This window comes from Balaenoptera acutorostrata, chromosome 10 (assembly GCF_949987535.1).
Source record: "Balaenoptera acutorostrata chromosome 10, mBalAcu1.1, whole genome shotgun sequence".
Classification (NCBI taxonomy): domain Eukaryota; kingdom Metazoa; phylum Chordata; class Mammalia; order Artiodactyla; family Balaenopteridae; genus Balaenoptera; species Balaenoptera acutorostrata.
In genome coordinates, this window is record NC_080073.1 from 98,979,174 (window position 1) to 99,006,978 (window position 27,805).

A 27,805-nucleotide genomic window follows, 5' to 3' on the forward strand; every position below is an offset into this window, starting at 1 on the left:
TTCAGTCTTGTGTTCTGTTTGTGCACAAGAGCGTGCTCAAGGGCAAGGTTGCACACGTGCATGTTGCAAATTGACGGTGGTTACATATATTCGTGTAAATGCCTAGCAAACGTCTTCGAAGAATACATACCAAACAGGTACCAGGGGTTCCCTTTGGGCAAAGCAGAGGCGAGACCTGAAATTAGGGTTGATGGTTGGAAAGCACTTTAATTTTACCTTCAATGTTAGTTTTTTTACAATATAAATTTATTAGTTGTATATTTTTAAAATTAATTTAAAAATTATGGCGAAATCAACACTGACAAGATTTTGCTAATAATTCTTCGGGAAGTCAAAGGTGGTTATCATTTAGTAGAGGGATAGGTGATCGAGATATAAGTAATGGACAAATCAGTGCTTGGTGTTTGCCAGATGCTTAAATGCAATGAATGCCTCCAATAAATCAGAACCCTTTATGTTTGTCATCAGTTCTGTCCTAAAAAGAATTCAGTCTTTCTTCCTTTAGCTCTTCTTGGAACCCATGTTTCTTCAAACAGCTGTTCTGTGAGCTAGAAGAATGGTTTCATCTATGAAAATGTCATTTTCCTCCTAATGATAAACATCAAAAATGGTAGCTATTACTATTTTTATTAATCCAATGGTAATGCTTGAAACTATAATTCAAAGGATTGAAGAATGAGCAGAGAATGAGGAGCTGGATGGACGAAAGAGTGAAATTCTGCAGAGATCATGAGGGACGCTGAAAAAGCTCACATCAGCATCTTACCTCTGCATGGTGTGAGCTCAGGGCTGGGCTCAGAGCTTCTGGAGAGAGAGGAGAGTTTGGAAAGAAGACCTGACAGTAGGAAATGAGTGAGAAGATTCCTGAGCAGCAGAAGGGCCTCAGTTGAGGTTACTGAGAGAGAGATGCCAGGAAACAATTTGGCCTTTGTTAACTTTTCCCAGTGAGTCTGGGTTGCTCTGAAGCATGAGAGAAAGTAGATTGAACTTCCACCTAGGGCTGGGAATGGGTGAACACCCAGAAGAACAAGAACAAGGAAATCGACATTAACATGTTACTGAAATAGCTTTCCATGGGGTTCTGGCAATGTAAGAGCGCGACACTCTAGGACTTTGTTGATGGATGGGAGAACAGAAGAGACAGAAGACAAAGATGTCCTGTTACAAGAGAGAGAACAGGAGGGTTGTAAGCAGCAAGAGAACAAAAGAGGAAGGTGAATAAGGTTCATTTTGTCATGCCTACTAGACTGTAATTTCTCTTAGGAGCTGATTTTCATTCATTTTTTATTTATCATAGCACTTGTTCAATAAATGCTTTTAATATCGTGAGTGAACCCACTAAGGGGAATCGTGATCTCACTAGATAATCTACCAACTAAGCTATGAGTTTCTTGAGTGCAGGCCCTGAGTCTTGTGAACTGGTATATCAAAAATGTGCAGGAAAGCTCAGAGGAGTTTTCAGGTCCACAATAGTTATTGAATGGACAAATGAGCTGTATCTTTTTGAACTCTGATTTCTTCATCTAAAAATGAAAACCACAAGACCAACTCACAGTCCCGAGAAGGGAGGAGGCATACGTTATAATACTAGACAACGCTGCTCGTAAAACGTGCCAAACCAACTCTTGAGCATATTCATTTAAATTCCTTAGTGGGCAGCTGATTCCCCAGGGCTAATACTGTCTTCAGTCGTGGAGGGAAATGAGTCAAGCAAATGGAATCATAAATACACACACACACACACACACACACACACACACACACACACACACGGACACAGCTTGGCCATAGACTTTTTAAACTTTTTATCTTCTCAAATTCTCCTCACTTCTTTCTCCTTCACCCCTCAGCCTCCACTTCATACAGCAGGCCCTGCTTGGACCAAATATTCATGACAGATTCAAAACCATTGCCTGGAGGTTGGCTACTGCTTAACAGGTAGTTATAAACCATTCTGTGGTGCTGAGATTCCAGCAATCTGAGATGGCATGAAGAAGCTAATTAAAGCAGTCAAGAAGACTGTGTAAATAAAGATGAAAATGTAAACACAGTCTTCATTGGATACAGTGATTACAAATTACACTTGTTTGTTTTTTGTCAGAACCATCTGTGGTTTGTCAAAATTTTGATATGTGGCATAACCTGCCACTAATGAAAAGAAGAAAACAAACCACAAAAAAAAAAAAAGAAGAAGGAAATCTAAGACTGTAAGTAGGAAAACAGACGTAGGAAACTTCCATCTTTCCAAGTGGGAAAAATATTTAACTTGTTTTTTTGCAAACAAATCTGATCTGTTTTTGGACAAAGTCTGAGCTCCTTAGTTTGCCTTCACAGATGTACCCTCTCTCCATCCTGAAGAGCTCAGCAGTGGGAGGTCCAGGCAGCTCAAAGTGGGGAAAGAAGCCATGAGGATGTAGATGAAATAACAGAGTTAAGGATAATCAAGTTGCCAAACTCAAGGACTTTATTTAAAAGAAGCCCAAGCTTAGTTTTTTTTTAGAATATCTAGGGTATCATTGACTTATGGAAACAACTAGATAGCATTAATCTTCAAGTTACACTGTATAACTGTAAACTATTTTTTCTAAAATTTAGCATTTAAATTTATACTGCACAAACATCTAATGAAGCAAATAATATTTTACTGATAATGGTATTTTACTGATATGGGAAATGCATAGGGGAGCATTTTGAAAAAATTATTTACTGTCTGTACTTCTCTTCTACCTCTATTATGTATCATGAATAAATACTCTGCACTATAAAATAAAAACTTAGAATAACTCTACCTCAAATCTGGACCAGTTCCTGATATATAGCATGTACTCAAGAATAGTTTTTTAAGGAAAGGGAAGAGAATGAAAAAAAATGGAGTACCTTAATGGTATTTGTACCATGAAGTTTGCTAATTATGTACATGTATAAAGATTAATATAGATCTTCTTATTGTTGATGTATTTATAAGTCCCAATTGCACAAGGCATTGAGCTGAGTTTTTGTTTCTTTGTTTAAAGGTAGCATCTGTTTACGGACAGAGTATTTCTTAGCATGATTCAGGCCAGCTCGACATTTAAAACTAAATAACGTGGATCTGAGTTTCAGAGAAGTATTACAGGAAATTAAAACTAAACAAAACAAAACAACAAGAAAACAGAAGTCGCAAGAGTGCAACAGACAGCATGAGCAGAGTGTAAAGATGAGGGGAAGGCCAAGGACAGCCCTGTCCTTGTCTCGGGGGTGGAGCAGGCAGGAGCAGAAATATCAGGCACCACCACATCATTTCGGAATATCAGTCATTCAAACCATCTCCCTCTTCCCTCAATCCGCTATGCCCCCAAGTCATTTCCTAGGCGCCAGCAAGGGGTGGGAAGCGGGGCAAAAAAGGAAAAAAAACCAAGGACTGAAGTTATGTATAATTTGCCACTAATAATAATGGTAAGCATGCATATGCTGTTTACTTATTTATTGTGCCAGGTGCTCTTTGAATACATATACTAACTCATTCAATTCTCACAGCAGCCTTTTTATTATTCCCATTTTACAGATGAGGAAGTTGAGGCACAGAAGGATCAAAAGTATTTAAAGAGTAGAGCCATGATTCAAACCCAGGTGGTCAGTCTCAGAGTACTTCCCCTTGTATGCTACTCAAATGCCCAGCTGGAAGAAGACAAGGGTTTGGGATGAAATACTTTCAAATTCCCTTTCACATAATCAAATCTAGGCTTCTATATCACGTTGTACGTAGGAATGATCTGTTTGGGTACCTAGCCCCCAGCACACAGAGTACAGGCTCAATAAATACTTGTCAAATGAAAGGATGTTTCATGTCAATTTATAGTAGAACTCTTTAGAACATATTGAGCTCATAAAACCACAAAATCCTAAATTGATTAGTCTTGAAAAGCCTAATTTTTGCCTCAGTGCAGCCTAGAAAGGTGCTTGTGCCACTTAGAAAGTACATCTCACAGAATTTCATGGTGATCCTAATCTAAAGATCTCTTTCTCAAAATAGCAAACGGCGCCGATCCGAACTAGATGGCTCGCCTGTCCCTAAACAACCAGTGGTCCTCAGTGTGTCAGGAGGTCTGACAGAGGGGAAAAAAAAAAGATGCACAGAGAGGAAATGAACTGAGACAACATCACTTCACAGCAACCGGAAGGAAAAACACCCACAAGGTCGCCATTCACAGTCTGCGTGTGCAGTTGCTCTGTGGGGAAATGCTCACAGCTGCCTTCAGAAGGAAGTCTAGCGGCTGCAGCAAGACAGAAGCACGGCCATGAGGCAGGACTGAGCCGCCACCTCCCGCCTGCCTGCCCAGAGGGAGGGCAAGGACGCGACCAGAGGATCCCACAGCCTTCCGCCCTGGGTGAGTTCCCAGACACTTGCTGCGGCCTGAGGGGAAGGCAGGGGGCTCACTCAGACTCTGACTTCCTGAGTTGGTGTCAGACAACCAGCTGTGTTCCCTGCTGGGGGCACCCTTATCTGCAGCTGCTGGGAGGGACTCAGCAGGCCTCAGGAGGAAAGAGTCTCCTCCTTCAGGGTGCAACTTAATACCTATGTGATTCTAGTTTCACATCTTCCTGGGTAGGTGCTTCCTGGTGTGTAAAATACACGGCCCCTCCCCCTTCCTACCGGCTTTGGAGAGCTTACCTGAAATGACCCTGAGCTTTTACTTGTCCTCATTATTTCAGAACCTCTAAGTGCGGGCTGTCACTTACAATTTATGGTGGATTAGTGTCATTTATAATGTCGTTTTCAGCCTCTATCGGAATGATGGAGGGGCAAGAAGTGGTGATGAGAATCAGACTCTGTGTGTGTCCAGGCTCTGCAGAGAATGGGTCATTAGTATCCCCTCTAAGGGGTTGGGGACAAATTACACTGTTCTCTGTGTCCACACTGGGCCACCCGAACAGCTCCACCCTTACTTTTCTCTGTATATTAATCCATTTAATGTGTTCATTCATTCAATTGCCTTTCTTCCGCAAAAGACTTGAGGCAACTTTTTATCGTGCTGAAATTACTTCAAAATGAAGAATACATACAGCTTTAAAGAGGAAAAGCCCTTCTAAAAGGGTCAGATGCGCTCTCAAGCTGCCAGGAGTTTGGTGAGGAGGCTAGTCCCCGAGCTAGTGACCAGAGGTGAGGGAGGGGCCTCTGGTCTTTTCAGCTCCTGCTTGGAGAGCCCCTCCCTTCCCCCCAGCAGCTGGTTTCCCACCCAGAAGTGGGTGTGAAGAACTAGCCTCCACGACAGAACCCTGGGAACCAGCCAAGCGGTTTTCCTCCTTGTTTCTGTTTGCTCCCAAGTTTGCTTATTTTTAAGGACATTTCTGTTCTAAGAATGGAGCAAAGGGGAGCAGTGGAAAGGGCAGGGTGTGAAATCAGTTTCATGTTAGAGCTCCACCGTTTCTTGTGAATTAGGTCACTAAATTATTGTACAAGTCTCTAGTGAGTATTCACGGTGTGGAAGCCACTTTTAAGTCAAAACTTAAGTAAGATGGAGCAAAACTGACATTGCCCTGCCCCCCAAAAGCTTGTAGTCTGTTGATTAATCATTACCCAAGTGCAATGAGGACCAGAGCACATCGCAGGGGAGCGTGATCTGTCTGGGCGTCAGCGAGGTTTCCATAGCACAGGGGCCATGACAACTGGAGAAGAACAGGCATGAACAAGGCAAAGGGCTGGCTACTGCCAGGTGCAGGGAGCAGCTTATGGCGCTCCCTGGGCGGGAGACCCGAATTGTCCAGCTAAATTAAGGCCAGTGTGGCCAGAGGGAAGAGAAGAGTGGCTCAAGACGAGACTGGAGAAAGAGGCAGCGTTGAAGATGCTGTTTATTCTAAAACTGGTGGAGAAGCTTGGGGTGTCATGGTCTGATCTGCATTTTTAAGAAATCCCTTTTGCTACTGTGTGGGGAATGGATGGGATGGGCCACACCTGCTGACAGGGAGACCGGTTAGAAGGCTGATGCAGTCAGCCAAGCAAGGATACCAGTGGGAGTACAGACAAGACGAGGATGGTAGCAGTAGAGGCAGAACTAGACAGGTAAAGAGTCATCGAGAAAGGAAAAGCAACAGGACTTGGGGGTAAATAGGAAAGGAGGTCCCAGGGGAAGTGTTGAAGACGATCCCCAGTTTTCTGGTTGGGGCATCCATATGGATGTTGATGCTGCTTGCCGCTCACAGAGACTAGAGTAGCTGGTGGACGACCAGGCCTGGGCTGAGTTCAGTTCTGGAACGGATGATTTTGGAGGGCCTTGAACACATCCAAAGGCAGACGTCAGCCAGGCAGTTGACATGCTGGTCTAGAGCTCAGAGCAGGGTCCTGGGGATCCTGAACCTATAGATGCTGATTGATGCCATGGGTATGGATGAAACATCCTTGAGAGAGAATATCAAGTGAGAAATGAGGGGGGTGGCTTAGGATGGAACCTCAAGAAATCCTAACATTTAAATAGAGGGAGAGGAGAATGAGCTCTCTAAGAAGACTAGGTAGTTTCTTGAAAAGTTAAACACAGAATTACCACATGACCCAGCAATTCCACTCCTAGCTATATACCCCAAAGAATTGAAAACAGGGGCTCATGCTTTCACACCAGCACTGTTCACAATCGCGAAAAAGTAGAAACAGCTTAAATGTCCATCAGCAGATGAATGGATAAATAAATTCTGGTATAACCATACGATGGAATATTATTCAGCCACAAAAAAGAATGAAGGTTCTGGGGCTTCCCTGGTGGCACAGTGGTTGGGAGTCCACCTGCCAATGCAGGGGACACGGGTTCGATGCCTGGTCCAGGAGGATCCCACATGCTGCGGAGCAACTAAGCCTGTGCGCCACAACTACTGAGCCTGTGCTCTAGAGCCCGCGAGCCACAACTACTGAGCCTGCATGCCACAGCTACTGAAGCCTGCACACCTAGAGCCCGAGCTCCGCAACAGGAGAGGCCACCGCAGTGAGAAGCCAGTGCACCACCGCGAAGAGTAGCCCCCGCTCGCCGCAACTGGAGAAAGCCTGCACGCAGCAACAAAGACCCAAAGCAGCCAAAAATAAATTAAAAAAAAAAAAAAAGAATGAAGGTCTGATACATGCTACAACGTGTATGAACCTCAAAAAACCAGGCCCCCAAAGTGTATGATTCCATTTAAATGTAATGTCCATAATAGGTAAATCAATAGAAACAGAATGTAGATTGGGGTCTGGGAGCAGGGAAATATGGAGGACAACTGCTTAATGGGTATGGGGCCTCTTTTTGGGGTGATACAAATGTTTTGGAACTAGATAGAGGGGGTGGTTGCACAGCATTGTGAATATATTGAATGTTAGTGAATTGTTCCCTTTACATTGGCTAATTTACATTATGTGAGTTTCACCTCAATATTTTTTAAGAAAAGAAAGGAAAAAGAAGACTAGAAAGGTATAACCAGAGGTGCAGGAGAACACAGACTGTATGACTTTGGTCAAATGACGTAACTCGCGGTGCCTCTTCCTTTATATGTAAATAAGGGGAAATTAATCGCTATCGGGAAGGGCTGTGGGTAAGGATTAAACGTGGTAACAATTTTTAAAGTATCTAGCAGGGAAGGGGCGTAGTAGAAGCAGTCAGAGTCCTGCCTACGTCCTTCGGGCCTCAGCAGGACTGGGCAGACTTCTAACAGCCTGCATCTTTCTCTCATGACCTGAGGGCTTTCTCCAGGCCAGGTAGGGTCACTGTAATTGCCCAAAGACAAATGAAAACGTCCAGAAATTAACTCTCTAATGGGCTGTAAATATCCCAGCTCCCTTGGGCCCGAGTGGAATGACTCTAAGACAGTCTTTCACCTTTTCTCAAAATTTCCACCTGGACTTGTACTGCAGTTGCCCACAGTGGTAGCTGGCTTGGTAATGTGCCCTTAATGGCTTTCCTCTCCTCTTTTCACCCTTCCCTCCCTGCAACACACCTCATATCCACTCAAGGGCCGGGGGTGGGGGGTGGGGGGAGGGTCCTTCTCATTCCCTTGTGAGGTCCCACTTGGAGAAAGGACCCAGGTACCAGCACGGGGAAGCTCCTTTAGACTTATCCTGTCCTGTACGAAACTACACCACGTGAAGACACATCCTACTGCAAACCGCCTCCACTTTCCCTCTGCTTCTCTGTCTCCCCATAAACTCATTTGATGAAAAGTTCCAAAGTGTGGGACACAATATGATAATTTGATATGGTACTTGGTACCCAGATATGGCATTTAATCACATTGAGTCACTAGACTTTGTCACACAGAGAAATCTTTTTCCATTTCTCTCTTTTGATCCTCTGTTGTAGACCTGATCTAAAGACCCTAAAGACCCCTCTAACCTGTGGCCATTTACCTTTGGCACAAAGAGAAAGTAGACCTCAGGCTATAAGCCATCAGCAGGCAATGGTAGCTAGCTAAAATTTAATATCATGGTTTTGTTTTCCTGCATTTATTTTTTTAATGACTACCTTCTAGTAACAACAATGGCAATGTGTTTTTATTTGCAGGAGTGGCATGGAAGTTTTTTTTTTTTAATTTACATGTCTTTAAGTTTAAAAAAAAGTGTCTATTTATTTTTCTTTTTTTGTTTTTGTTTTCTTCCAGTTTTATTGAGATATGGTCGACATATAGCACTGAATAAGTTTAAGGTGTACAACATAATGATTTGACTTACATACATCATGAAATGATTATCATAGTAGACATTCATCATCTCATATAGATACAACATTAAAGACATTGAAAAAAAGTATGTTTTCCTTGTGACAAAAATTCTTAGGATTTACTCTCTTAAAAACTTTGCTATATGACGTAGAGCAGTGTTCATTATATTTATCATGTTGCACATGACATCCCTAGTACTTATTTATAACTGGAAGTTTGTGCCTTTTGACCACCTTCCTCCAATTCACCGTCCCCCACCACCCTAAAAGTGAGTCAGTTTAAAGAAAAGAATCATGTTACTCATTGTACTGGCAGCACACTTGATATGGAAACCCTGGCACGGCATGTGGGACTTGACTGAGAGACTGGGCAGGGCTCCCCTAGAGGCGGTGCCCCTCAACGGCACGGCCGTGTCCCATCCCACGCAGTCTGCAGGGCCAGGTGTGGCGTGGACGTCCTCGGAAGGGGGTGTCCAAGCCACTCTGTGTGCTGCAGGCTTTTTGGTCATCAAAATAAGCAACTTCACTGTGACCACAGTGGCTCCCAAACGTCCAGGCAGTGATGGGAAAGACTGCTTGAAATCGACGCAGCCCCAGGCTCCACTGCAAGGCAGTTCTGCCCTAAGGACAAACCCTGGGGGTTCAGAGTAACTCAGCAGTGGTGAAATAAGGTGACAGGCAGAGGTGCCAATGCATCCACATTCCTTTTCACATTCACTTCAGATTAGAAGCTTTGATTAAAGGAGGTCTATACCTCAACTCTATTTAATTTCTATAGGCAGCTGTTCTCCCCCAGGGCCCTCCCTCCACTTTCCAAGGAAGGTGGGAAACGAGGGTTGATAATCCAGATAAATTTCATTTTAGAAAAATTTTAAAATAATGCAAAACACTTCATACTACAAAGAGGTACATATAATGTGTACATACATTCCAAATAATAGTAGAAATAAGAAAAAAAATACACGTGTACCCACTGTCCACCTTCCCAACCCTTGAAAGGAATTGCGGTCTTAAGTTTTGTGTTAATCACATTCCGTTACTTTTCAGATTGGCCTGATGTGCCTCTATGTGTACATATATGCATATGTGTATGTGCAATTTATATATAAATTAATTTATGTATAGTTTATGTGTATATGCAGTTGATTTCTGCCTGTTTGGGAACTTTACACGCATGTAATCATACCATATGCGTTCCTCCGTAACTGGCTCTGTGGCTCAACGTTGTTTTGGAGGGTTATCTGTGTCGATGTAAATACGTGCTGACAACTCATTTTCACGGCTATAGAGCATTCTGTTGTGTAAACAAGTGACAATGTATTTATCGTCTCTATCGATTGACAGTGCTAGGTCATTGCCAAAGGTGAAGACTCGGAGTATGATTGCAAGAAGGCACAATGCTTCCCAAATTTCTCCGTCTCTCATGCACAAAATCCCGCCAGCAGAGGCGTGAAGCTTTGCCTCATGTTAGAAACAGGTTTTAACTGGGGATAAAAGGTGAATGAATTAGGCACTTGAGAGCCAAAAGGAAAAAGACATCAAAGGAGGAAAGGGGCCTTAAATGGAGGGAAAGAAGAAATAAAAATGACTCCTGGGTGGAGAACTGTGCTGGTTGTGGGCACATTAAGGAACGCTTTCACTCTCGCTGTCCACTTCCCCTACCGCATAAACCCCTGGGGCAAGGATCTATGTGGAACTTAGTTTTCAGAAGCATCCTCCGCCCAATCAGCAAATGGTCACCATGAGTACTAACCACATTGCTAGATCCTGAAGAGTCCACATTTCATACAAAACTCCCCTGGCGCCTTCCCACTGATGTATTTTTAGATTCATCTTTTCCTTAGAGTATATGGGACTAATTAGCACACAGTCATCAAATGGTACCGTGTCCGTGAACCTTTCGTAACCTTTGGACTAGTTCCGTGACTCTGAAATTCCCCACCCACAGCTTCACTTATAAAGAGTGGAAATATTTAGAGGAAGTGATACTATCAGTGGCTCAGCATCACCATGGCAAGTATTTTCCCCGAAAAGCACAGTAGTAAGCCTGTGCCTTCTCACAGAACAGCATCGCAGCATGGCTGTAGCAAGTTCCGTGTTCTCTTAGCACCTGTTTCTCTAGAGGGAAAATGTGCAGGGGCTTTACAACACAAGAGAGAACGTTGAGGAGGTAATGCTCTCTGTCCCTCCACCAGAGTGGAGAAGTTGAGGTCAATTGCTAGTGTCAGGGGTTGTGTCACTGGTCTGGCTTCGGTGACTGTAGGGTCTTGGTGGGTGAGGATACTTCCTGGTACATTACATTTATATATTGACTAGTTCACTGAAAGAGTAAAAGATTAAGGGATACTGCAGAGAAACAGAACCATTAGGATGTGTGTATATATGTACATATAAAGAGAGAATTATTTTAAGGAAATGACTCATGCATTCATGGAAGCTGGCAAGTTCAAAATCTACAGAGTAGACTGGCAGGCTGGAGGCCCAGGGAAGATTTGATGTTGCAGTTGAGCGCAGAGTCAGTCTGCTGGCAGAACTCTTGCTCGAAGCGGAAGTCGGTCTTTTTTCTCTTAAGGCCTTCATCTGATTAGATGAGGCCCACCCAGAGTATGGAGGGTTACCACTTTGCTCAGAGTCTACTGACTTCAATGTTAATCCTACTTAAAAAAATAACTTCACAGCAACATCTGACATAATGTTTGACCAAATATCCGGGTATGTTTTTTTAACTTGATTTTTTTTTTTTAAACTGAAGTATAGTTGATTTACAATGTTGTTCCAAATTCTGCTGTACAGCAAAGTGACTCAGTTATACACATACAGACATTCTTTTTTTTTAAGTTTCTTTTCCATTATGGTTTACCACAGGATATTGAATATAATTCCCTGTGCTCTACAGTAGGACCTTGTTGTTTATCCATCCTGTATATGATAGTTTACATCTGCTCATCCCAAACTCCCAGTCCTTCCCTCTCCCGACCCCCTCCCCCTTGGCAACCACAAGTCTGTTGTTCTCTATGTCTGTGAGTCTGTTTCTGTTTTGTAGATAGGTTCATTTGTGCCATATTTTAGATTCCACATATAAGTGATACCATGTGGTATTATATTTGTCTTTCTCTTTCTGACTTACTTCACTTAGTATGACAATCTCTAGTTGCATCCATGTTGCTTCAAATGGCATTATTTCATCCTTTTTTATGGCTGAGTAATATTCCACTGTATATACATACCACATCTTCTTTATCCATTCATCTGTTGATGGACATTTAGGTTGTTTCCATGTTTTGGCTATTGTGAATAGTGCTGCTTATCCGGGTATCTTGGGCTGACCAAGGTAACACACGAAATTAACCATCACAGATAACATATCTCCTTTTAGAAAATAATTTAACAGTTATTTATTCAACAATTGTTAAGAGCCCCGTTTGGGCCAGGCACTGTGCATGGTGTTGAGGATCTTATAGTGAAGCCAAGCAGATAAAGTCCCCATCCTCAAGGAGCTCATATGTGGGAAGTGGTCAAGGAATTAAAACGACTTACAGTAGGTTTCATGCCTTCAGGAAGCACTGCAAATATGACTCGAGTCAATCAAATCCAGTTTTCCTTATAATATGGCATTGGATTTAGTGAGGTTGTGTCTTCATGGACTTTATGGTTGACAAGGGACCTCAGCTGTGAATTATATGACGACCATAAACACATTTCAACAATTGTACACCACATGCTCTCCATTATACAGCTTTCAAAAGCACATATAATTCAGTTATGAATGACAGTGAGGATTAACAAATTGCATACAATGGTATTTAAAATAAAATAGCCAAGGTATTTAGTACATAGTTATTTAATTTTCTCATAATTTCTTCATTTTTATGGCAAGACAGATAAAAGAACCACTGAATGAAAGTGTTATGATTTTGGAAGGATTGATTTGGGAAGGCTTAAGACCACTCGATGGTATTTGTTTGTTTCTTTGGTTGCTTTAAGTTGTTTACTTTCTTGGTTTCTTTTTTCCTTGCATTTTTGGTTTTTTTCCTGAAGCAAAGAGAGGCATTAAATAAGGCATTACTTCATATTGTCTAGAACTGAGAATCCATTTTCTTAAAATGATGAGATTACCTGTGCTGGCTTGCTAAGTGCTGTACGTGGCCGCAGGTATAGGAGGCTCACACACCTGACCTCCACCCTAAGAACATCGGTATTTTATTAGGATATTTGAGCTGCCAAAAGCTAGGGGTAGTAATCCAATCAAAGTTTTAGGTAAGGGCTGGAGAGGGCCCAAGGATGTGTACTACAAAGTGGTGTACCTCAAAGAGTGGAATTTTACTGAAGAAAGCATTGTCAAAATGTGTCACCTATTATCTCCAACATAAAGCCCCATTCTCAAGAATCTTACATTTGAGTTGAGGAGAGAGCATACATTTGTAAAACAAAAATCACGTTTAACAAGTAGCTAAATGACCTCCTTGATGTTCCCCCAAAGGCCAAGCATGTGCCCAACTCAGGACTTTTGAACTAGAAGGACCTTCCAGGAGATATGTGCAAGGTTCCTCCCTTTCCTCATCAGGCCCCTCCCTTTCCTCATTCAGCTCTTGAGTCACATGTCACCTTATCATGCCACCCTCCCCTTCCATGCTTTATAAAATAGCCCCATCCCCATCTCACACACCCACTCCACTACCTGCACTTATTATCACCTAACATAGGAGTACCTGTGTGTTTGCTTATTGTCTGTTTCCTCCCCTGGAATGCCAGCTCCATGGGTGCAGGACTTGTTCTGTTCACTGTTATATCTCTAGCACTTGGTAGGTGCTCAGTAAATATCTGATGAATGAATGAATGACCTAGTGAGTGTTAGGAATGAGCCTAGTGTGTAGGGGAAGAAGAACCATTCAAGCCAGGAAGCCTCCTCAGGAGAGGCGGACTCAGGATGGTCTTTGTAGAATAGGAAGGATATAGAAAAGCATGAGGAGATTGTGATGGGAAGAAAAAGTGGCCTGAGCAAAGAAGCAAGGCATCCGGGCACCAATGCACTTCCGGGGACCTGCGAGCTGATCCCTTTGACCCAAGTGCAGGTCATGGGAGGGCAGAAGGGGAAGTCATCCCATCCCCTCCCAAGCCCCGGTGGGAGCTGCCACCAGACGAGTGGGCAGCAGGCCTGGCAATCCTTTGTGAAAGCAAGAAGCCCACCCTCTTGGGCTGCACACATTGTAGGCAAAACAGACTTTCCGCAGGAAAGCAAATTTGAATCTGCTCTAGTATTTTAATCACAGCTTGATTGAAAAACAGAGTTCCACTTAACATAGCAGAGCAAAGAATACTTTTGCCCTGAGCATTTTTTCAGAGAAAATGTTGCTGGCTGTTTGCTTTAGCTATAGGAAATCTTCAGTCATGCTTTTGTGTAATATCTTACTCTAAGCAGGCCTCTGATGCAGGGATTGGCCCTCCTGGGTTCCTGCCAGGATGATTTAGCAGAGAGATACGTCTATTTCATAGTTAAACAAAGTATTGCAGAGGGAAAAGATTGTTTCACATACACCAATTAACATCCCCACCAATAGCATTCCTTGAATACCCAGTTAGAGAAGTGTTGGTCTGTTCTGTGTCATATTTTCTCTCTGATGAATAACTTATTTCTTAATAGCATAGGTGATCTTCTTGGCCTAACACTCCCTACTTGAGCTCAACCTAGCCCAGGATTCTTTTCTTTTCAGACTGAGATGAAAGTGTGCATGTTACTGAAAATGTGAACACAATCAGAATGTCCATCAGTGACGTCCTTATTATAATTTGGCAATCCGCACTTTGAAATACTATGTTACTGTTAAAAAAAGAATAAAGATGATCTACACACCAAGATATGAAAAGATGTGAACTAAATTCAAAACAACAAATACAATGGAATGTATAGTATAAGCCCATTTTTAATGAAATGGTCATTATTATCTATCTCGTAAAAAAAAAAAAAAAGCGATCATTGGAACTCAGAAAATGGGCAGATCCAGGAGGGCTGAAGTAACTGGTGGAATCTTTAAGAGGGCAGCTCTGGAGCCAACCGCTTGGGTTAGAATTCCTCCTCTACCACCCAGCCGCTGTGTGCTCTTGAGCAATTTACTTTACCTTTCTGTTTCTCAGTGTCTCATCTGCAGAAAGGAGGTAATAACAGTCCTACCTCACTGGTTGGCTTTGAAGGTTCTGAGTCAATACATGGCTTTGAGTGTTCAATATACACCAAGTATCTAAAGCAGTATTTGACACATTAAATACTCGATACTTATTAGCTGGTAGGAGGAAGAGGAGAGAGAATAAGGTTTCAAAAATGAGACAGAACCTAAAGAATGAGTAGGGTTTGACAAGAAAAGAGAATTCCAGAAGAGGAGAGTATGGAAATATATATATAGAAAAGTCTTCTAGGATGAATGGAACAATCCAATTTAATTCAATTCAACCTCCGAAAAGAAAGTCAAAATGGTATATATCTCATTATCTAGGTGATAAACAGGATCACAGAGGTACCATTATTGAAAGGAAATGTAAGAAGGATTTTTTAAAGTTAGCTTTCCTTTGTTATCATGTCGACCAACCTGCGTCTCAGTCATCAGTCAGCAAATATTGATGGAGTCCCTACAGGGTGCTGGGCACTGAGGGGAACAAGACCAACAGTCCCTGCCAACATGAAACTTTTTTTCAAGCGAGTTTAAAGTCGGAAAACTACTGGGATCCTTTGTTTCATTTGTGTTGATTTGTAAGGTGCCCAAGTGTTAGAGTAGTTACCTCAGAGTGACTCATTAATAAATAGAAAAAAAAAAAAAAATTGTATTACCTTTTTTTTTTTTTTTTGGCCACACCGCGTGGCTTGCAGGATCTTAGTTCCTTGACCAGGGATTGAACCCACAGCCTCTGCAGTGAAAGCCTGGAGTTCAAATCACTGGACCACCAGGGAATTCCCTGTATTAACCTTTAAAGCATAGACGACTCTTGATTTTCTGTGCTAATGAGAAACCACAGGAATAAATATAGTTGATAGATTAAATTATGTTTATTTTACCTATAAGTTAAATAAATCATCATTGTTTGCCTTTTAAGTTCTAAGCCTTCTGACATCTGTTTGGATTTCTGATTATCCTCCATCCCCATCTCTCCTTCTCAATTTGCAAATGGCCATGTGGGCCCAGGGGGAGACGGGAAAAGCAGCTGTGGTTATCCACGGTAAGTTTTAAGCAGCCCCTAGGTCACTGAGCGGGGTGACCTTGGCAAACACCTTATCACTTTCTCCCAGTAAATAAGTGCAAGTGGGTCCCTGAAACACGGAGGCTTTTGCTTACTACCCCTGACCACACTGAAGAGGCCTTGGGAGAGCCAAGATCCTGTCTTGTAAATCTCTGATTGTTCAAACAGAAAAGCCAGACATTTCACAGTTCGGCAGGATTAATTTGCAAGGGATACCGCGTGGAAGATGCCAAAACAGCTACTAGCTAAATTTAAGAAATTACAGTAATTAGTTGGTCCCAAAGGGTATGGTATCATTCACTCTTAGAATCGCAGTGCCAAGGACTGAGCTGGGGAGTTTGGTCTCCAGGGAAGAGTTAAAAAATCAGACAGGAACATGACAAAACTTTCCACTGAAAAATAAGTTCCTTGGGAGACAAGCTGAGAGACTTGCTAATTGCAGCTTACTCTGAGCCTAATGACAGTCAGCAGCATTCTGGGAACAAGCACAGGATGTTACAATGATGGTGACGGGAGGGGCGACCCCAAGCAGATGGCCCAGAATCCAACAGGGCAAAATGAGTCCTTTAGAACAATGATCCATTTTAGAGTGAACTGCACTGGGAGATGAGTCAAATTTGCTTTCTCCAAGATTCTTACCAACAGGAAAGATTGATGAAACACATTTGTGCCGCTGTGTTTTTCAAAAGTTCAACCATATAATAACTTTAGCAGGCATGTCATACTACGCTGCCTAAATTTCAAACATTTCCTTGATGTAGGATGATCACAATAGAAAGGAATGTTATTCTTATCCAGCCATTGGTAAGATTTTTGTCTTCCTTAATCCCAGAAACTAAATCACTGGCTACTTCAGAGGCTCTGACCTAAATCTTAATTGATGCCATTGCCTGTTTAGACCACTGTGTGTGATTTCAACCAGACAGACCCAGGAGGAAGGATTAAGGTGGTTGCAATGGGGAAAGGCTAATATTTTGACCAGTCATGTAGTGAGTTTACTGCAGCACCCTATCTATTTGTAATTTAGCTCTATAAGGCTCTCCTCCTGAGGTGACCCTCCTTTCTTGACGTCCAGTACAGTGAAAACTAGGTCATTGTCTTATGTTTGGTTTTCCTCTTCAATCTTGGTGCTAGTTAACATCATTGGATCAAAATGTTAATAGCTAACATTTAGGTACTAACTTACAATTCCGTCAGAACATTGACCCACATCAACCAACTTATTTAATGTTCACAGCAGTACTGGGGAGTATTATTATCTCCTCCACTCTACAGATAATGAAACTGAGGAGACCATGTGAAGTCAGGCAAGTGATCATATGACAACTGCTAGAACTGAAACCCTGGTCTTTTAACTAAGTCATTTGCTTAAAGACATTCATCTAATGACTAAGAAACTCCTTGTGGTGGATCCTTACAGCATAGATGCCTTTGGTGTGAAGACGTTGATTTTTCTTAGTTGAAAAATGCATTTACTTGAAAATAGGAGGCTTTTAATTTTATTTCCATCTCTCCTCTATTGCTTTTAAAGTGCTAACCACCAAAAGCCAAGATTTCCCATGGAAAAATCTTGCTGTATTCGTGAAGTGATCCTTGGGTACCACCAGTTTTTCTTCCTAAATCCCATTTCCTTTTTCTGGCAATTGTTATGACAAAGTCCTCTTTTCAAATACCTGATATCCATGGTCTCCTTCCAACTCTACTTTTATCAAAATGTGCTTGTAAGGAAGGATTTGATCTCATTGATTTCATTTGGTGGAATGCCAAGCCATTACTCTCCTGCTAGTTACATTTTAAGTCATATTCCTTACTATGAAATAAGATGTTTGCTTCTCCAGTAAAGGGGATTTTGGGGAGTAGATGGAGATGAGGTTTTAAAACAGGGGCATCTTCCTTTACCCTCCAAATTCTACCATGTAGATATACTGTGCTTTAGCCAACTCCAGCGCTAACTAGGACATCTTGGTCCACCAACTAAGCCATCATAGAAACTTGCCATTCACTTGCTGTGATGCAGAGAAAACAGGCATTTAGCAGAAAGTTGTTTCTCTTTGAAAGCAGTGCAAGAATAGGTCTGTGGAATGCTGGGGTCATTTAGTTTCCTCAGTGGAAATAAACAGGATGTTCCTGCATTAATTAGAAGGTTTGAAAGGTAGGAAAGATTGAGGACGATTGAGAAATAATTTCAGCAAACAGAATGTTAAGTATTCTGTTGTAAGACAACGTGTTCCATTTGGGGAACGGTTGGTAGAAAATATGGTTACCATAATGAAAGGGGCTCAGCTAAAACCACCCATCCCTGTCCAACTCTGCCCCAGTTCTTCTAAACACTCAGCCTGCTGTACTGATTCCATCACTGTCACCACAGTGTCCAGTGTCCAGTCTCCAGTGGACCTGAGGAGACCACAGAAGAGGTGAAGAAAGAGGAGGGAAGGTGTCGAGGCTCCAATTAGCTTGTAAGGAACAAGTATTATAATAAATATTATTGTTAAAAAAATAGTGGGATGAGTGCCATACCATTCCCCTCCCTTTTTCCTCCTCATAGATGTGTCAACTTCTTGAAGACATTCTGCTTGTCATTGAGCTGTGGGAAATGTATGGTAGATTTCCGGATTAGCAGGTGGAAGGGATAGATGGCTGTTGCGTAACAAAATAATAGTAGTTTTATTGAGCATTTAGTATGTCCTAAGCAAACACTCCTCCTTTGACTCACAATCACCCAACGAAGGAGGTATTGCTACTATAATTCTAGAGTCTCTGTAGGGGTTAGAAGCAAGGGCTCTGGAACCAGACTGCCTGAGTTCAAATCCTGGTTGTGCCGTGTGCCTGCTGTGTGACCTTAAGACAGGTACTTAACCTCTCCATGAATCAGCTTCCTCACCTTTAAAACTGAGGTAATAACAATGTCACACCTCTGTGTCAGGGTCCCCAAGCCCACCCCCGGGTTCAGTGTCTCACTAGGATGATTCACAGGACCCAGCATACAATCATACCCACAGCTAAGATCTATTACATCAAATGGATACAAATTAAAATCAGCAAAAGGTAATTATCGATATGTATGTTCCCATTACCATTTTCTTAATTGTTTTGGGTTTGTTTTTGTAGGTCTTTTCCTTCTCTTGTGTTTCCTGCCTAGAGAAGTTCCTTTAGCATTTGTTGTAAAGCTGGATGGACCTAGAGTCTGTCATACAGAGTGAAGTAAGTCAGAAAGAGAAAAACAAACACCGAATGCTAACACATATATATGGAAGCTAAAAATAAAAAGGTTCTGAAGAACCTAGGGGCAGGACAGGAATAAAGACACAGATGTAGAGAATGGACTTGAGGACACGGGGAGGGGGAAGGGTAAGCTGGGACGAAGTGAGAGAGTGGCATGGACATATACACACTACCAAATGTAAAATAGATAGCTAGTGGGAAGCAGCCGCATAGCACAGGGAGATCAGCTCGGTGCTTTGTGACCACCTGGAGGGGTGGGATAAGGAAGGTGGGAGGGAGACGCAGGAGGGAGGGGATATGGGGATATATTTATGCATATAGCTGATTCACTTTGTTATACAGCAGAAACTAACACACCATTGTAAAGCAATTATACTCCAATAAAGACGTTAAAAAAAAAAAATCAGCAGAAGGAAAAGTACACAGGGCAAAGTCCGGAGGAAACCAGGCAGAAGCTGCCAAGGTTCATCTCCCAGGGAATCACACAAGACATGCTCGATTCCTCCTGCAACGAGTTATGACTGGTGTGAGGTATTGTCTACCAGGGAAGCTCACTGGAGACTCAGTGCTAGAGTTTTGACTGAGGGCCGGTCACTCGGGCACCCTCTGTGTGGCACATACCAAAATTCCAGACTCCCAGGAGGGAGCAGGTGTTCAGCGTAAACCCCATTGTTTGTACAAATGGTTACGTACAGTGAGTAGTTCTTCTCAGGGAATGGTGGGAACCCTCTTGAAACCCAAGTTCCCAGATGCCTGCTCAGGGTCAACCATGTAAGCAAGGCTTTTTAAGGATAGCAGCCTCAGGCCAGCTGTGTTAACTCTTTTTTGCACATCACCTCATTGGATTATTGTGAAATTAGATGAAGTAAAATATATCCACTGCCTACAACAGTGCTTTACACTTAGGAAGCTCTAAAATATTTTTAGCCATTATTATTAAATGGAAAAAAATGACTGAGGTTTAGAATGACTACAAAGCTAAGAATCTAAATTCACATCTACCTGACTTAAAAACATCCATGCGTTTATTCACTTCATGCAAGCAGAAACAAAAGAGTATTCTTCAGACCTCTGCTAGGAAGGGAGATCCCTCCCTTCTCAGACTTGTAGCTGATGAAGCCTTTAAATGTAGCTGTTTTGAAGACATAGCTTCCTCCAGCTACAAGTAATATCACACTATGGTGCAGAATCCTCATTGATTAAACCTACTTCTAGAGTGTAGACACGGTCTAGTACTTTAATGCCCTCAATGAGCATATTTTGGATTTACCACAATCTTTCCCTCCTACTCAGTTAGGCATGCTTTGTTGATGTCTCTCATTTTTCAGAATACGTATCTAAATGCCCTAAGAATTTTATTTTATAAGATCTAGATAGTGAATCTTCACTTGATACTTGAAATCATCCAATTGTAAATCGTTTTTAGGCTTCAAAAAATTCTGACAAAGGCATTTCTCCTGCCCACCTCCTCCCAGTGCAAACCAGTTAATCAATCTCCTTAAATCACAGAATTCCCTCTACTTCATCTTTCGCCAGGTTTTTGTGTCTTTGGCTTTGTCAGTGGGATGGGTGGCAGATGTATCCATCAGCGAGCTGTGAAGGTGCTGTAGACAATTGTGGCACAACTTTATTAGGCTGAACCAAAGGAATCTCTGTATTGAGTTGGAGTCCTTAACTGCAGCTGACTGAGAGGGATCTTTTAGTTAAAAAAAAAAAAGATTTAGAAATGGAATAGGCCTAGCAGAATCCTTTGAATGTTGCATCAATTGTTTGATTCTAAAAGAGAAACTTTGCAAGGAAAGAAATTTAAGTTAAAAAATAATGCATTATCCATGGCTATTGCAATATGGTCATACAGTATGATGAAAGGAAGAGTCTTGGAGCAATAATTCATTTCCACATTAGCTTAGTTCATTGTCATGCATCTGCCTCTTCTAATAAATGAAGCTTTTTGTAAACTTCTTAGTCATTTCTGTCCCCCATAGAGCCTCGTATGGAATTTACACATGGTAACCGGTCAGTAAAGGTCTGTTCCTTTAACGTTCAATTCCTAATTATTGCCGTTGAATAAGAGATTCACCTTTGGGCTTGGTGGTTTATCACTTAGCCCACGTGTGTAGGTGGGTATTTCCTGCATGGCTATAGTCAACCCAGTGCCAGATTTTTGCACCTACACAAATCTTTTCCTCCAGTGAGAAAAGCAAACTGAGAAGGGAATTAAATGAAAGAATAATGTGACCGGGGTTGTTTAATATTTTAATTTGAGGAATAAATAATGGAGTCTAGAAAAAAAATAAGAAATGAAGCTCATAGAATATGGAGGTCAAAGTATTCGTTGTGGCTCTTGTTGCTAGTAGCTGGGCCCAAGGGTGCTACTGAAAGGCTTAAGACATGCAGAGGAGAAGCAAGAGGCAGAACATCCAAAAGAGGGAGGGAGAAAAAGAGAAAGACGAAAAGGGAAGAAAGCTAGCATAACACCATTCATTAAGACTTTATTTTTTTCCTATGCAATTTCCCAAATATTCCTTGAGTATCTGTGCCTCTGCCATTGTTCGGACTAATTTCTCCTCCTGCCCATGTACCAGGGTCACATTTAGATTTTATACACACACACACACTCACACACGCACACACAAACATATATCTACAAGAGAAATACCCATTTTCCCCCTACAGTAACTTAATTCTCCAAATGGAAAGTTAAAACTTAAAAAAAAAATCCTCAGTTTTATTTATTATCTAACATGATATTTTCCTGTCAGCCAGGGAGAGACGTTTCCTGAAACACAAACGTCATGAACACAACATCAAAAAGTTCTGGAACCTTCCAAACCTCCCAGACCAGTTTGCACTAGAGGACAGTTCTTCACTGGCTGGCATTTCTGCCACGGATGGCATCAGACAGGCATTGCCCCTGTCATGCTGCTGACATTATGAAATAGCAGAGTGGTTGCTCCTTTAGTTGTTGCCTAGTTAGCTCTGGAGGCGGGACCCACAGTGACTGGGTAATGAATGGCTTTTGCTCATTGCCACAGACTTGGCCATTCAGCTAGGCTGATGTAGAACTGATCTAGAAGGGATTATTTCTCCCATGTACGGACTCTGATCAGAACCAAACCCTCTTATCAGGGAGGAAAGTTAGGAAGGCTCTCTGTTTCCTGCTCGTTTGGACACTCATTTTCTCGAGGGTAACGAGACAGTATACCAACTAAGCAGCTGTTTGTAATATCATTATGGTAGCAGGAATCTGAAATAAATAGGAAACCTTTAAATTCTATTATTAGTATTATTAGTGTTTTTCTGGGTGCTGTTTCTTACTTCAAGCACTTACATAAAAGTTGCAAAGCCACTTAAACACCATCTGAATGTTCCTGCAGAACTTGGATAAGATGCTCCCCTATTTAGTGGCTAATAATGGTCAGTGGCTTTCTCTTCCTTTCTAACTTTGTTTGGGGTGTGTCTGGGTTGAGGTCTGGGTTGCAGCCATGCATAGATCTCTGTAGTCCAAGAAACATTCCTTTAACTAGTGAAGATGCGTGGGAAGACAGTGCCAAGGTGCCCACAGCTGTACCGGCACCAACAGAGAACAAACAGGCCAGAGGATGAGGGGACCGTTAGGGGTCCTGCACAGCCCGAGCAGAGATTGGAATAGCCATTCTTAGGCTTCCAGAGAGATAATGACAAGTTTACCCACAGGAATAAAAAATCATTGCAACCAGAATATGCTTGGGTAATGTCCCAGCAAATCAATTTAAAAACGTAAATGTGACGACAAGCTAAAGAAAGCCAGAAAGGAGTTAGCGGGTGAAAAATAAACCTACCAGCCTTAGAAAGTGACAAACAAGCAAAATGGAGTCTTTGAGAGAGTCCAGTGGGCGTGGCTGGAGGCCCCAGGATAGAGGCAGCCCTTACTTTATTGTATTCAGCACAAAGCCCCTAAAGCCGAGAGCCGGAAATCCTGTTGTTCCCACTCATGTCCTCAGCTGAGGTCCTATAATACAATCAATATTCCTTAGATAACCAGCAGAACCTTTCTGACATGCTAAGGGGTGTAGGAAACAATATTCTTCAGAAAGTTGGTGGAAAAGTCACTGTCGTTGAGGCCCATAAAACATTTATCCACGTGTTCATTTATCAACAATTTACAGACTACCATCCTAGGGGGAGATGAGAGAGTAATAATAATAACAAAGATTAAGGAGACCCGACTAGACACTCAGCTGAGCTTACAGTCTGCAACGGTGCTACTCAAGGTAGTTGATGGCCTCCTGGGAGCATCTGGAAGGGCAAATTCCCTGTCACCCCAGCCCCACAGAAGCAGAAAGCCTGAGGGTGGGGACCAGTGAGCTGTGTTTTCACAAGCCCTCCCAGTGCCCGGAAAGTTTAAGCTGAACTGGAACATCGTGTCTCAAACAATGGTATGTCTTAGCCATTGGTGAGGTGTGTGGAAAGTGATTTACTACTAATGGTTGTTAACATACCGACATTTGTGAATAATTTATATGTATATGTCACTTGCAAAGATTTTTAAAAATACAGACCTCTGGCTCCACCCGATTCCACCTGAGTCAGAACCTCCAGGTGTGGCAGCCAGGAACCTATATCGTTTCAAAGTTTCCCAGGTGACTCTTAGGATCAGCCGGGTGCAGGAACCACTGGTCTATAAGAGCCAATTTGTCCTGTAACAAAAATAATTAAATCATGGAATTCTAGAGGGAGGTCCCTCGGAGAGCAGGTTTCCCTGCCCCCGAATGAAATCTCCGACTTTTAAAACATACAGAAGAGAAACCCCGATGACCAAAGCAGAAGAGGTCACTTGGCACCCCTCCCCCTTCTGCAGGGGCCGCTGTGACGCTTTAAAAAAACATGGAGCTCCCCAAAACATGGCATGACTCACCGTCCAGGGACTAAGGGAGTCCAGAGGATGGGGGACTTCCAGTTTTCAAACGGGACAGTCCCACTGGACAAACCTGGGTGAGTCGGTTGCCCTAAGTCAGAGCCTAGACAAAACCCACACTTCTTGCCTTTGGGATGAAATGATGATGATGGCGGTGGTGGTGGTGATGATGCCATATTACTGCAAGGATTCAGATTATCATGTTTTTTTGAACTTTGTCTTTATTCCCTAATTCCAGAAGTATTTAAAGAAATAACACCATCATTTTGTGTTTTAAAATACTCTAAAATACTCTTGTAACCATTCCTGTGTTTATACCCTCTCTATTTTACAAGCCCTCGGGTCCAATATGCCGTGTGCATACAGGTTGAATCTTCTGTCTGGCTTCTATATACTTTTGTGGTATGTGCTGTGGTCCTATTGTGTCTTGCTGAGGTCTGCGTATCAGTCAGAACTCTTTAGGTTGCCAGTAAAAGAAACCTAACTGCTAATGGCTTAAGAAAATAAAAGGATGGAGCGTATTGGCTCATGTAACAGAAAGGAGCTTTGGGCACAGCTGGATACAGGGGCGCAGTCTCATCAGGACTGAGTCTCTCTCTCCATCCCTGAGCTCACCCAAGCTGACTCTTCCAACAGTAACAAGGTGCCCCCAGCAGCTCCGGGAACACACTGTTCTCTCAGCCACCCATCTGACTGCATCTCATTCCCGACATAGTCTGTGCAAAAGTCGCTAGATTGACTCTCTTTGGGCTGACGTGTGCCCTGTGCCCATTCCTAAGCCAATTCTGTGGCCAGGACAATGGAGAGTTCTGATTGGCCGGCGGTGGGCACATGCCCGTCCCCATCAGATCTGATCATGCCTTCAACAGTGTGTACCCCAGTTTCCTCCTCCGTCCCCACCCAGCTGAGCTCTAAGTATTTTTCCCTGAAACATGAGGCTGTGTGAGTCCAAGGCCATTACCATCCATTCTAACTTTTAAGACCTACACACATTTGGCTGAAGCTCGCAGCAGCCCCAGAACCAAGACGGCTCCATTAGAATCATGATGAGCCTTTGCTGGGCTCCCAAATATGGAGCTCCTGAGAGCGGGATGCTGGTGACTCACACCCCTTCAGCCCCATCTGGCCCCATGTTTTCCCGCTGGGTCTGTGACACGAGACTCGATCTTTTCTTCAGCGTGTCCCACAGAAAAGGAATAAATAGCCTTAGAGCTCAGTTTCTTCCTTCCTTTCTTCCTGTAATTCATACGCAGGCCAACTCAGTTTTGTTCAAACCACGGCATCTCACGCTGGCCTGCAAGTTCTGACAAGCTACTTGCTTTATTTTTTCAGTCTTCTGTTAAGCCAGGAGTAAAGTTGTACCTTGTGGCTAATTTTTAGTCTGTAAACCTCATCTCTTCATAAGCTGGAATCTTAGATCAAATCAGCAAGAAAATGCCAGCTCCCCAGAGACATCTGAATCATGACCTCCTGTTACCCTTCCCGCCTTGACATTCACGTAAGACCCTTCCAGCTCTTACAGAAAGTTGCTGTCTCTTATCCATCCATAAGGTAGGGTTTTGAGTCTTCTTAAGCAGTTTTTTTCCCCTTCCTCATCAGCCTAACCTTACTCCATTTGATCTATTTTATGTTATACATAACTGCATAATACATCCCTAATTTGGATAAACAACTAGTTAATCCTAAAGGTGGGCTTAGGAATGTTTGTTTCACAAATGAATAAACCTCTCAGTCATGTGGATTCAAACTAGTAACATAGCCAGTGTGTTAGTTTCCTAGGGCTGTGTAACGAAGTACCACACACTGATTGCCTCGAAATTACCAAAATGTATTCTCTCACAGTTCTGGAGACCAGAAGTCTGAAATCAAGGTGTTGGTGAGGCCATGAGCTCTCTGAAGCCTCTAGGGGAGGAGGCTTGCTTGTCTCTTCCAGCTTCTGGCAGCCCCAGGTGTTCCTTGCCTTGTGGTGACAAAACTCCAATCTCCCTCTGTCTTCACACTGCTGTCTCCTCGCTGCGTGCCTCTAGCTCCACGTGGCTTCTCTTGTCTTCTTGTCAGGATAACAGTCATATTGGATTAGAGCCCACCCTGATGACCTCATCTTAACTTGATTAAATCTGCAGACCCTATTTCCAAATAAGGTCACATTCACAGGTACTGGGCCTTAGGAATGCAAGGTACCTTTGTGGGGGAGAGAGTGAGGGACACAATTCAACCTATAACAGGCAAGAGAGAACAAGAGAGAAACAAGGGACAGAAAAAATGACTCTTTGATCTTGCGCAACCCAAATAGGAGAACCTCATCTCGGAGGCCGTTTGCCTAGAAAGCGCTTGAGACCCCTGCCCGGAGCATCTCAAGATGGAGGGAAAGGGCCTAGTGATGGATGTGACAGCTAAAAGGGGAAGGATGCCCTGGAGGGCGAGGAGACGGTGATATACCCATGCTCCAAGAGCCCACTGTGTGTTTTACACATTTTTATCACATTGGATCCCCAAATAACTCTACCAAATAATTGCTATTATCCTCACTTAATAGATGGGAAAACTGAAATTCTAAGTCAGTAGATCCAGGGCTGTGAGTAGAAGTACCAGGTCATCATCATTAGTACTACTGTTGTTTTTATTATTAATAGCCATCCATACTCCCATGTCTACTGTGTACCAAGGACATTACCTAAATTAGCTAAGCTCTTCACAGCTCTAAAGAATACTGTCCCCATTACACAGATGAGGAAATTGAAGCTCAGACAGGTTAAGTCACTTGCCTGAAGTCACACAGTTAATAACTAGCTGAGCCAAGATTCAAACTCAGATCTTTCTGACTCTGAAGACTCTTCTTACCACTATGCCATGTTGCCTGGGGGAAGGGGGACGTTAAGACTCCCGAATTAACATTGACCTAGGTTCAGAGAATGAAGCTGCAGGAAGAAGCTGAGTAGTTATACTTGAGGCATAAGGAAACAAAGCAACATAAAAAGAGCATGTTCCTGGGGAACAGGCAAGAGTGAAGAGGAAGTGGTCGGTGGCAGCATTAGTTACTCCACGAAACAAATGCCAGACGTTGATTGTTATAAAGCACAGCAAACTGGGCTCAATGCTGTGTAAACGTCTATACTGCCGACCTGGAGAGGATTCATCTGCTCCATCTGTGCTCGGATGGCTGTGGTGTAGACCTGCGGTCCCCAACCTTTCTGGCACCAGGGACCGGTTTCGAGGAATACAGTTTTTCCTCGGATGGGGCCACTGGGGGAATGATTCAGGCGGTAATGCCAGCAATGGGGTCGATGGGGAGCAACGAGGAGCGGATGGGGAGCGGCAAGTGAAGCGTCACTCGCTCGCCCGCCGCTCACCTCCTGCTGTGCGGCCCGGGTCCTAACAGGCCGCAGACTGATACCGGTCTGCGGTCTGGGGGTTGGGGACCCCTGGTGTAGACAACTCACTTCGCTAGAGGAGAGATAAGAGGAGGAAAGCTGGGGTTTTCAAGCCCCATACTTCTGGGGAGAAAGCCTCCTGTGTCCTATGAGAAGTAGCGGAAGGGACTGGGCTTGTTAGCGCTGCGGAAGAGGAAAGCCCGGACTCCTCGCCTCATCTCCCTCTGCCCCTGACCTTGAACTGGCAGCTCCCCAGACGTGCGAGAGCTCAGCAACATCCCCCGACCCTGGTCCTCCCTCACCCCTTCACTTCGCCCTCTCGGTCTCCCTTGCTCTCTTCCCACCTCTTTTCCTTTCTGGCCTCTGTGCCCTGCACAGGCTGTAAACTCCACTTGGAATGTCTTTCCATCCACCCCTTTGATCATCTTTGGGCT

At 43.1% G+C, this 27,805-nt stretch overlaps 1 long non-coding RNA gene across 1 annotated transcript in view; it reads left to right on the forward strand.

Annotated features, from left to right (window-relative positions):
- Nucleotides 1-27,805, forward strand: part of LOC130708994 (uncharacterized) — an 84,656-nt gene that overhangs the window by 29,842 nt on the left and 27,009 nt on the right. Inside the window, exon 3 of the long non-coding RNA XR_009009398.1 lies at nucleotides 4,013-4,367. This is a non-coding gene — a long non-coding RNA (uncharacterized LOC130708994). The remainder of the gene's footprint in view (nucleotides 1-4,012; nucleotides 4,368-27,805) is intronic.